The following is an 11,179-nucleotide window of genomic DNA, read 5'->3' as shown; positions in this document are numbered from 1 at the left end:
GCTGCTGGTGCTGCTCTCGGTTCGTCGCTTTTAGGTGAGCAGGTCCTGTCGTTCTGCGTGTAATTCCAGCAGGACCCAGGATTGCTCCTGCGATAAAAGCGCAAAGTTTTGACTCACTTCAGGGCTACAGGTTTGGGAATTGTTTGGGGCTTTTTCTTTCAGGACTGCCAGTGATTTTCCAGGTGAAATTACGTCACCACTTTATTAACATTTTCTTTTTCCCCACTTAATTATGAACACCTCTTTGCGGACAAACCTACCTAGAGTGCAAAATTTAAGATAAAAGGGGATTTCACACTGTATGAAATACCTGATGCTTGTGCCTAGAAAAACACTCCTGCATATGACCCCGTTTGCTATCATAATATCAGTTATTAAGTGATAACAGGTAAGGGTCTAAGGGAATTGGCTCTATCTTTTCTTACAGTAGCATGTGTAATATAGATAGGAAACATGTTGTAGATAGCACATGGAAAAAAGATTGGAAATTTTAATTGTGGGTATATTAAATCAAAACACAATGTTTTATTTAAGAATGTTTCAGTACTAACAGAAAGAGCTGCAGCCAAAATTGCTTTTATGTATTGTGCCAATTTGACATATTTACTAATATATGTTTTGTGAGTAGAAAACTTAGGTGCAGGATCACTCAGGTTGTATTATCCAAAGGAGGAACACTTCTCTACTGCATCACATTCTTCTCCAGCCCTGCCCCCAATTCCAGCTTCTGGCGTGGACTATTCAGTAACAACTCTGACAGAAAAAAACCCTCATTAAGATGTCATGTTTGTCAGTTTCTCAAACCTTGCCTTTTGCCTTTTGTCAGCTTCAAAAGATTGAGAGTTTTGTGGGAAAACTTTAGTTGACCATATTGCCGGCTAATAACAAAAGCACGATGGTCCTCAAAGATGGGGTAATAGCTAAAAAGTTCCTTTTTCTCAAGTTTTGCCGAGACCATGGCTCTCTGTGGAAACCTAAATTCCTCTTGTTTTGCAGTCTGAGCAAACGACAAGCCTTTGCAATACAGAATCGAAATGTCAGAAGCATTAATCATGCCCTGTCTCCAAAACCCGGTTAGGAAAGACAAGATTTCATAAATTTCTAAGGTTTGTACCCACTGCAGTGAGTGCGGTTCATGAGGACATAACTGCAAGTAGTTTGCTCAGGTACTGAAAATATTCAAGTACTGAAACAGAACTGTGAAAGTACCTCATTGATTTTAGTTCTGCTAATTTTTCACTGCAGTCACTAATGTTCTCATAACTAATATGGTGGAGGGAAAATAGATCCCATGTAAATTACTGAACTTAGCATTATATTGAAGTTTGATCTAGGAAAGTGCTTACCTAACTTTAAGGATGAGTAACTGCAGCGACTTGAATGTTTTTATAGCTTGCTTTGCTGGATTGTGGGTTTGTGTATGTTAAAGCCATGCTCTCCAAGCATCAGCAGAGTTACAGTTAGGCTTCATAGTTATAGAGCTGCTGCTATTTTGAAAAATATTGTGACAAAACATCTCTGAAAAAAAAGAATGGTTTTGAAGTTATTTCCATTTCTTATATAAGTAGAAAAATCAATTGCTTTGGTGAGGAAGTTCTAGCTGCTGTGCTCCAATACCATTGGATACAGGACTGATTTTGACAAATGCTTATGGCTGCATTTTAATTTACTTGAAAAAAGAAAAAAGTAGAGATTTATTACACAGTTGCTGTCAAACAGAGCTCTCCACTGCAGCAAGTAGGAAGTACTGTTTATATGTTGCTGATGTGATAAGTAGCAATGACATGAGCCCAAATTCTGATTTACGAATTTAATTTTCTCCATTGCAACTTTTTTTTAATAATGATGTAAAATTGTTATAGTAACAAAAAGTTTACAATTAATTATATATAACTGTGTTATACATATAGTTTTGTTATGGCAAAAGAAGGTCATGTGTTGTGAATTGATTTAACCACACTTCCCTACAAAATATTGTTCTATTTTTTTCTAATTATATTTTGGAGGCCTCTTCTACATTGCTTTACTTTTTCTTCCATGTGCTGTTTAACCTCTGAAAAGCCAGGAGAGGCCATATCAGCACTGATACCGAGTACTGTGTAAACAAAAGAAGTAATAAAAAATATTCTGAAATTAGCTATCAGGGTTCAGAAATAAGAAGGGCAAGGTTTTGGTCAAATGACCTCAGGTAAGCTTCAAAAAAAGATAAGACGTAGACTCTACAGGAAGAAAGAGACTCTCATCAAAGGAATTAATACTTCTGGGCATTGTGGGCCTGATTCTCATTTACATTGATTACCCAGTTATTTGTGTCACATATTGCCTAATGACTTGAGACCTTTTTATTTAATAAATGTAGCAGTCACAGAAACCTAGAATGCTTGTTAAGTGAGTAGCAACAAATAAATTTTAAAAATTCAACGTCCATTTTGAGTTGGGGTAGGAATAAATGATGTCTGCACATCAGTGATATTAACATGGGATGCAAAATGGTTTTGTAAATCTATTTAAGGATTATATTTTATTTTGGTTAAAAAAAAAAGAAAGAAAAAGAAAAAGAGTAGCAGCTATTGAGGTAGCTGGCATAGATCAGAAGCCAAGAGATCCAATTCATATTATTTTACAGCTTTTCCTTTCAAACTGTTTTACCTTCGTAGGCTCCTTTTTCTATTTCAGTTGCCAGATCTTTAGAGTGGATGGGTACTTTGCAAAAATCTGGAGAAAATGAGCGGAGTTACTCCTTCCCTTCACAGTTTCCAGTGTTCCCACCTCCTGCCCTGCTGCAGGAGCCTCAGTGCTGTAGGAGCCAGCTCCAGCCACACACCATGGGAATTCCCCTGTGCCAGGACACTTCCTCATTCCTAGGGCCACCCAGGCAGCTTAAGGAAGACAGTCAGCAGATCTACCCTGTTGCTGGGTGTAAATATTGTATATTTGAGAACTTCTAATTGACTGAAGGGAGAATATATCTTAGAGATGAGGTCAAGGCTGAAAGAGACCTGGAATATGGAGCAGCTGAAACAGATGACGTTAAGAAAAGTAAGCTCAGATTCCAGATTTTATATTTGAAAACCTTGGACTGCCATTTCAATTAGGAACATAATCTTGGTTCTGTTTAGTGCTTCTCTGCCCCTTGTATCCCTATTTTATAAATACACTTGTGATTGTGAAGCAATCAGAGATCCTAGCAGTAATTCCACAGCATTTAACCTTCATCATACAGGTGGCTACACAAATAGTTATGAGTTATAAAGACATTCCAGATGTGTTTAAATAAGGTTGGTTACCGAGACAAACCACTTAAAAAGCTAACCTTCTAGGATATATTTATACTAGTAATAAAGCCTGTATTTGAAAGGTACAGTAGGGTTTTGGCAGCAGTGGAGATTTTTTTGGCACTGGTATCTATTCTTACAGCTTCACAGCAGGCTGAGGAAAGCCTGATCAATGCAGGTATGATACTAAGTAAAGGTAACCAATCTATTTGTTATGTTTATAAACCATTTGTATCTCTTTTCCCACTCTCTTGCTTCCTTCTTAATCACAATAATTATTTAGCGTTATTGAAAGAAAAGATCCTATTACGCTGCAAACACTGCATTTGATAGCACATTCTGCATCGCTCTCACAAAGCAAGCAACTTAATAGATGGTAGCTGATGTTTGAAAAAATGTGCTGAAATCAGTAGGTTCTCAGGAAAACCTTATCTTCTGATTATTATTTGTTACTTTTTGCTTGAGTTCTATAGCCAGAAAGCTGAAGTTAATCTTTTCTCCCCTCCTGTTACAGACAGCTCTGTTCAGAGCCCTTTGATGTTAGTGCAAAGAATCCCATTTTTAGTGGCCTTTGAACTAGATGTAGTAAAAGGGCAACTGAGCGTTTTGTAGGGGTTGCAATTGGGTAACTTACTTAAAGGAGGAGAGTTCTGTCACCTATTTCTGTTTTCTCATTCTTTTTGTTATTTTAATATACATGTACCATCAAAAGTAATCTAGATACTTGGTAAACAGTGAAGAGGACACATGCCTCTGCTCTGACCGTATCACAGTGTATTGTGATAAAACCAAAGTAAATAAGGAACTGTATGGCTGTTTTTCAGCCTTCATAGCTGTAGAGCAATAGCACACAAATTTAATGATTCCTGCTTGTTTCAGCTATTGTGAAATTTAGGAAGGAGTTTGCATAAGATAACATATCCTGCTGTTGTAATATACTGGAGACAGGGCTCAGATCTCTGGATAAGGAATGCTGCAAAAATCCTAAGTGTTATTATCACTACACACCACTCTCCCCAGGATCTGAACCTGACCTCACTTCCTGGATCCAAACAATCTCTGTCTTTGTGAAAATAACAGGATTTTACAGGAAGAGAATTTTTTGTAATTATTATGTGAAATTATTATTATTATCGACATATATTCAGGTTTGGGCATGTTACTGAACAAAGAGAATTCCATATCAAAATATGATCAATCTGAGCACTTCTTGTGTTTGTAAAGAATGGACAGAGAGCTGCCAGCAAATAACAAGCTGGAGGTGGAAAACTGAGGTGCCTGTCCTGCCAAAAGAACTTGGCACATTTAAAAATTAATTAGGCAGAGAGGCAGACCACTTGGGAGGGACAGCTTGTTTCTGGAGGTGCACTGGCAGGAGGAAAAAAACACGAGTACCAAAACAAATCACTTTGGGCAGGAGCCAATCTGGAGGGTGATGAGAAGAGGGGAGGGAGTGGTGTGCATGTGTAAGGATCTGGGTTCTGGCCTGGTTTTCCTTCCTCAGCAGCCTGGTAGGAAACTTGTGGTCAGTTGTTTGTAGTGTGAGTGTCTGGGGAAGTCTGTAGTCCTGGGAGGAAAGGGAGGTGTAGAGATTAGCTGGAGGAAGGTGACTAGAGACTAGGTATGTCCTGAAGACTGTGGCTGGCCCTCAGGCTAATACAGACAGTGAAATTCATGTCCTTCTCTGACAGCACTTCCTTGAGAGCTCCCCTTCTTGGAGTGCACTGAGCTGAAGCCTGCCTGGATGCCCTTGAAGAGGACATTTGCTGGAAAGCCAAAGGTCCAGAAACTCTGAATCAGCTGTCCTGTCTGAAGCAGAGTCTGCAGGGAGGGATACACTGGACAACTGGAGAGGTGAGTGCCTGCCATTGCCATTGCTGTGCTCCTAGGAGTGGGATGGAGCAACAAGAAGTGCGCTGGGGCACTGCAGTAATGCTTCTGTTTACAGCTTCCTTTGTCCAGCAATGTAGCAGCTTGGATGGAATGAAAGCCTAAAGCTTGGGTTGCAAATCATGTGGTTTTGTAGCCCTTCTGGCTGTGAAGGGAGTTTTACAACATCTGCTGGATTTTAAAAGAGCATGGATTTTGCAGAAGTGGTTGGCCTCTGTGTGTGGTGGCCATTGCTTTTTGACTAGTTAAGCAGTTTTGAGGCCTTTTCTCTTAGTGTGGCTTTGTGGTGTGACATGCAGGTGATTGCAGTTGTTTAAAAAACCCTGTGTTGGACCACTGATAGGCAGGAACATCTTTCTACAAAGCTGTTGATGACATAGGTATCTTCTAACAGCCAGACCTGTTACACATATAAGGTCAGTCTGGAACAAAGCTCAATACAATGTGCGGTAGCAAAAAGTGCGCACATCAATAACCAAACCCAAACTGATTTTCTATGATGTCCCAAGGTGGACAAGGCTGTTCATGTACATGCAGCAGTCAGTATACCATGTGATAATAATTTATTCACCTATATGACAATCAAACAAGCTGGTCATAACTACTTTTATTCTGTGGCAAACCTCCTCTTCAAATCTGTACTTAGCACCATTAGTAAGAGATTAATGTTTCTGGTGCTGCCTTGTAGAATAGCATAAATAGTCCTGCTGCAGTTACCAACTACTAATGAAGTTAGTGTCTCCATATTGCAACTTCTTGGTGAATCCAATTTTAAAGACGAGTACAAGTCTGACAATTTATTTTTCTGGAGGATCCACAGCTGAGTCTCATCAGTCTAGCAACAACCTTGACACCATGTTTGAATATATAACCTTTCCTCTCCCCGAGTAACTTATCTCTCACTAAGAAAAGACTTTCAGAGAGAAATAAACAAGTGTCTGCCTGTATGAACTAGTAAAGGCAAAATAAAATGAAAAATGAACCTTTATTATTTAAACAGTGTGACATGACAAACTGCAAGTGCTGCTCACACCTAGCCCTCTGAAAGCAGCTTTCTTTGTTGATAAGCTTTGATTGAACCTGAACCTTTAGTTACTGAACCAAGCTTTGTGAATACATTACATTTTGCAATAGTATGGTATTATAATCCTCCAGATTTTCTTCAGGTCTTTTGTTGGGATGATATCACACAAACTTCCAAACACAAAGACAAGGCCAAGTTGGGTATCAATGTTGTGAGTGATCTGACACTCTGTCTTCAAGTTTGTTCAGAGTGTTCAAGTTTGGTGCAGAGGCTGAGCAGGTTAAATCATTCTAGTACCAAGAAAGACTCTGTGTGGGGATCCCGAGTCTGTAGCATGAAATCTGGGGTAACAACTGCAGACCATCTGCTCAGGTTGTGTGGCCTAGGGCTGGTGCAGGTTTAACTAAGTGATGTTAAGGAAGCTCCTGCATTGTCAAAGTGTATGTGCTGTGCTCTAACCCTTTCTGCAGTGCATACAGGCTGCACAGCTATTTTTGTGCATTCTAAAAATCCACTTGGGCCTAGCACATCTTATGGCAAAGTGATAATTGCCATTCAGATCCAGGTTACCAGGTCATTTTCAGCTTGAGATACTGTTGGTAAATAACAGACAACACAGATACCCAAGGTACTCATAGTTGTGAAATTCATGTCTGTAGCTATGTTGTGTTTAGTCTGATTTGTTGGAAGAACAAGAGTTGGCAGTATTGTTCTGAATGGTTCCAAAGGAAATGCTCTTTCTAGAAGAGGCAGGAGTATGCAAAATAAGCATACAGTTACAAAATGAACATAAGCCTAATAGAACATGGGAATTCTTATCTATTTAGCTGTTCTCATTGACATGATTGTACTTACTCTGGAGGGTCTTGAGCTTGCATTCAGTTTAATAACATAAGCCTGAGAATATTAGCAATGCAGTACTTTAGATACAGCAGGAGTTCTTCACATTTTGTACATTTAAGTACATATATTATCTTCTCTGTGGTTGAAGCATCAGGATAGGAAGAGAGGCAGAGGAAGATGAAGTGTGCCGTACAGCCTGCATGTGAATTTTGACTGCAGCTGATATAGCTTTTCCCTTTCTCATATTTTCCACTACTACAATTCACCCTACCTTATCAGGGTTGGTAAAGAAAGTGCTAGCAAGTCAGTTTATAAGAAAAGAGTGGGTGCCTAAAGAACATTCTCCCCTAGCTGCTAGGGAAGAATGTTGAGGCATTAACCAAAACAGGACAACGAAGGTAGCAGTGTTTTGTGGGAAAATAGGAAAGATAATGGGGGAAAACAATAGGCAAAGGAAAGGGAAAAGAGAAAGGCAATTAACTCACTTTTCAAGGAATTCTTTTCTATATAAAGACAACAAAAGGAGGAGAAATAAAAAGTTTTTAAAAAAAGCCAAAACAATAGGAGACTTAACGGGGGAAGTAGAGAAAAGGAATAAAAAAACAGGATAGAGGAAGAAAATGAGATGCTAATCTCTTTCCAGGGGTCAAGTATATCCCCCTACCAGTCAGTGTGGCTAGAACTTTGCTTCTGTTTTTTGCCTCTGAGTGCTCCTTTAAAGCAAATAGCTAACCAGGCACCAGGCTGTTTAGATTAGTTGATTGTCATTTGAGCTTCCTAGGTATTATGCCATTTCCCTGGCCAAAATTCTTCAGCTGCAAACATTTTCAGGCCATGATTCTGTTGTTAAGGGCATGGAGAAAAGAGGCAATCTGAGTAAGACTACAATTCTTAGTACAGGTTTACTTTTAATATATTTTAGAAGATACATTGTGGCAAGCATGGAAAAGGCTACCTAGGCAAACTAGAGGAACAGGCAAGTTCAAAAAGCTATTTTATTGATTGAAAGACTTGATGAGGGAGGGAATGAAGAAGGACCTGAATTTGTACAACTCTGTTAACAGTCTGGCTGCATTCCTTTGTCAGTATTTTTATTGACTTTCACTTCCAAAGAAACAATGACGCTTCAAGCTGTTTTCTAAATTCTGGATATACCTTGCTGAACTAATGAGACAGAATGCATCACAGCTGTTAGCAAGGGTTGCATGTGTGTACATGTGTTTGTACTAGAACAAAGGAGTTGTGATCATACTTTCTCACTCTGAAGTGCAATTGTTTCCATGCCTTTTGAGTTTTGAGTTTTGAGTAACAGTGCTTCACACATTAGAAGGGCCATAATGAAATTTATTGTCCCGGGCTCTGAAATAATTTATTATTGTTTTGACATTTTTCTCTTTTACTGATCTGTATTTTCTCAGACTAAGAATAGAGATAATTGCAATTCTGCAAGCAAAGACTGACCTAATGTCTGTACCAGTTAAAGTTAGACTGATAGTGACTATGTGTCGTAATGATATACTTATATCCATATGATATCCTGAAGAGGATGCAGGACTCTTACTCATTTTATGATGAATCAGAATCTGGGAATGTGGATTTTATATGCCCATCATTGTGATAATAGCAATGGGCAGAAATTCACCATCTTATTCTAAAGTAGCTGCAAAAAGGATGATGAGGATGATTATAGGCTCCAGTTCAATAGCATAAAATATGAATTGAGTAATGATTGTCAGTTTTTCATTGAACAGTATTTCACTGAATCTAAAAGCTGTCTGATCAGATAGAGACTCATTCAGATAGCTTTATTTGCTTTTAGTTACTAGATGAAAAGATGCATGAATTACTAATAAATTGTAGCTAACTATTGCTTTAATGTATTTGCTTTGAATAGTTTGTATTTGGGGTTCTGAAAATGCACTGGGAACTTAACTTGCAGAATATAATAAAAATGTTTAAAAGCATTGGCATCCAGAATAAGGAGATGTGAGCAAGTAAAGAGAGTTCTACTGCTGGAAACTGGCCACCCAAGAAGATCTGACAGAGAAAAGCATTAATTGCATTATTAATCTGCTGAGTTTTACTGCCAGTAAAATGAGTAAAGAAAGCAAGATCAAGGAGGTGAAGTTATGAGGCAGCAACACAAATAATGTAACAAATTTACAGTTGTCCGACGTATTGTTTGTGGTTCTTGTTACTGAACTGTGAGTACACACAGGGACAGCAGCTATGCCAAATGTCCAGATATTTGCAGTGGGATAAAGGGCGTAATGGTGTTTAAACTCAGTATGCTTCTCATATGTAGTAAATCCTCCATGATTATTTATTACAACAATCAGAAGCCATTTTTTGTGGGTTTGGGGGGGTAGGGGGTTGGATGCTGAGTAAATTGAATGCACTCTTACTTTGCAGAGTTCTGGTACCATGGCACTGTGTCATTGTTACTCCTTGTGTATTTTTCAAAAAAATAAAACTCTTTTTCCTGATATTTTGGATAGTTTTTCAGACAAACAGTTCCTGTAATTTTAGAATGTCTCAACCTATTGAGACTGTCATTCATGAAAAGTTTTGGGTCACAGTTCAAATTGTTTCTAAAAAAATCCTTCTTCCAGTCCCATATTGCTCAAGGCAATGCCACATCAGGCACTGGAAATCTTGTACTTTCTGCGTGTATTCATATCAATCCTTTGGCAGAAACTTGTTAAGCTTTAATTAATTAAGACTGTTTTCTTTCTAATGCATAAAGAAAAGTCTGCTCTAACTCTGTGGTTTTCTATTAAGATTTAGATTTAGCTGCCAGTTTTCAGTGAACACTTGTTTTATTTTGTTGCTCTTGCCTTCCTGACGCTCACCATGACTTCAGAGCTAAATAGTGATCAGTACAAATTTTTCAGGATATTTTTTTCAGAGTTAAAGAACAGACTGTAAGGTCATTCAGCTACACAGGCCTCCCTGAAAATTACATGAAGCTGTTTATTTTTTTAAATTTTATTTTATGTTTGGTTTGTAGCCTCAACCTAAAGAGCCAAAACAGAAGAAGGATCTTATTGCTAGATGCACCGCACGTGCATAAGAAGCAGTTCTCACCTCCTCCATTCTAATTCTTCTTGGTCAAGACAGTAGGTTTGCACAGTTGGAAAACTGAAGGCAGTGACAGGTCAGATGATTTTCAAAAGATTGACTAAAAAAGGAAAATACAGTGAAACACGTTTGCCTAACATCAGATAGAATAAATAACTGACAATACCTTTTTTATATACAGAACATGTTCAATATGAACTGTCTCTAGCAGTCCCTCTTTATTACACAAAGCATAAGGAAGCCAAGTGAAATTAAATCCAGAAACTGATCTATCCACTAGAACATACAGTCTTTCGAGGATATGGCCCAGGCTATTACACATTGCATGGTCTAGGAGAGCAGAGAGATAAAAACTTAGCACATTGGTGATTTCAGATGCTACTATAGATACATCAGGGCTCCTACAGATGGGTTAAGAAAGGATGCAGGTTCTAGGCAAAAGGCCCAAGTAAATACAAGATCTGGGACAATAACTTCAACACAGAAGACTGTAATTAAAAAAAATCATTATCTGTGGGGAAAAAACCCCATATATTTTTAAATAAACAGAAGAGAATTTTCCACAAAGTCATATATAGCTAGAATTTCCTAGAAATATGAAAAGCAGAATAGGAAAAATCTGTTTGCAAAAAGAGAATAAAAACAGATCAGCGGGAAAATTTAAACTTTAGCTGTCAGAGAACCATCGCTCACTTTTTGATTCCTCAGAAGCAGAGGAGGACACAGTGCTTTCCTCCTTGCTTCAACTTCTTTCCTCTTAGTAAAAATCCATTGTTTAGTTTGAAAATTCCCATCTGTTTTATACAAACTGCGTGAGTATTTTAAACTTCAGCTATAAATGCTGTTAAGACATCGTTTGCTGCTCACAGTATGGTTTATAATTGGGATCACGTACTCCCTTCTTGAATCGGGAACTGTAGCCAGGATTCCCTATCTTGATAATTATCTCAGAAAGCAGCAACCAACTGAGTCTCATCATCTGTGAGCTGGGCTCTGGCAAGGGTGAGACTGCTGGTCACTACCAGTTAGTACGTTAGCTCAGAGGGAAGGGAAACGTGCTGAGGAT

The sequence above is a fragment of the Falco cherrug genome, chromosome 10 (genome assembly GCF_023634085.1).
Source record: "Falco cherrug isolate bFalChe1 chromosome 10, bFalChe1.pri, whole genome shotgun sequence".
Lineage (NCBI taxonomy): Eukaryota > Metazoa > Chordata > Aves > Falconiformes > Falconidae > Falco > Falco cherrug.
This window is presented reverse-complemented; position numbering follows the sequence as displayed.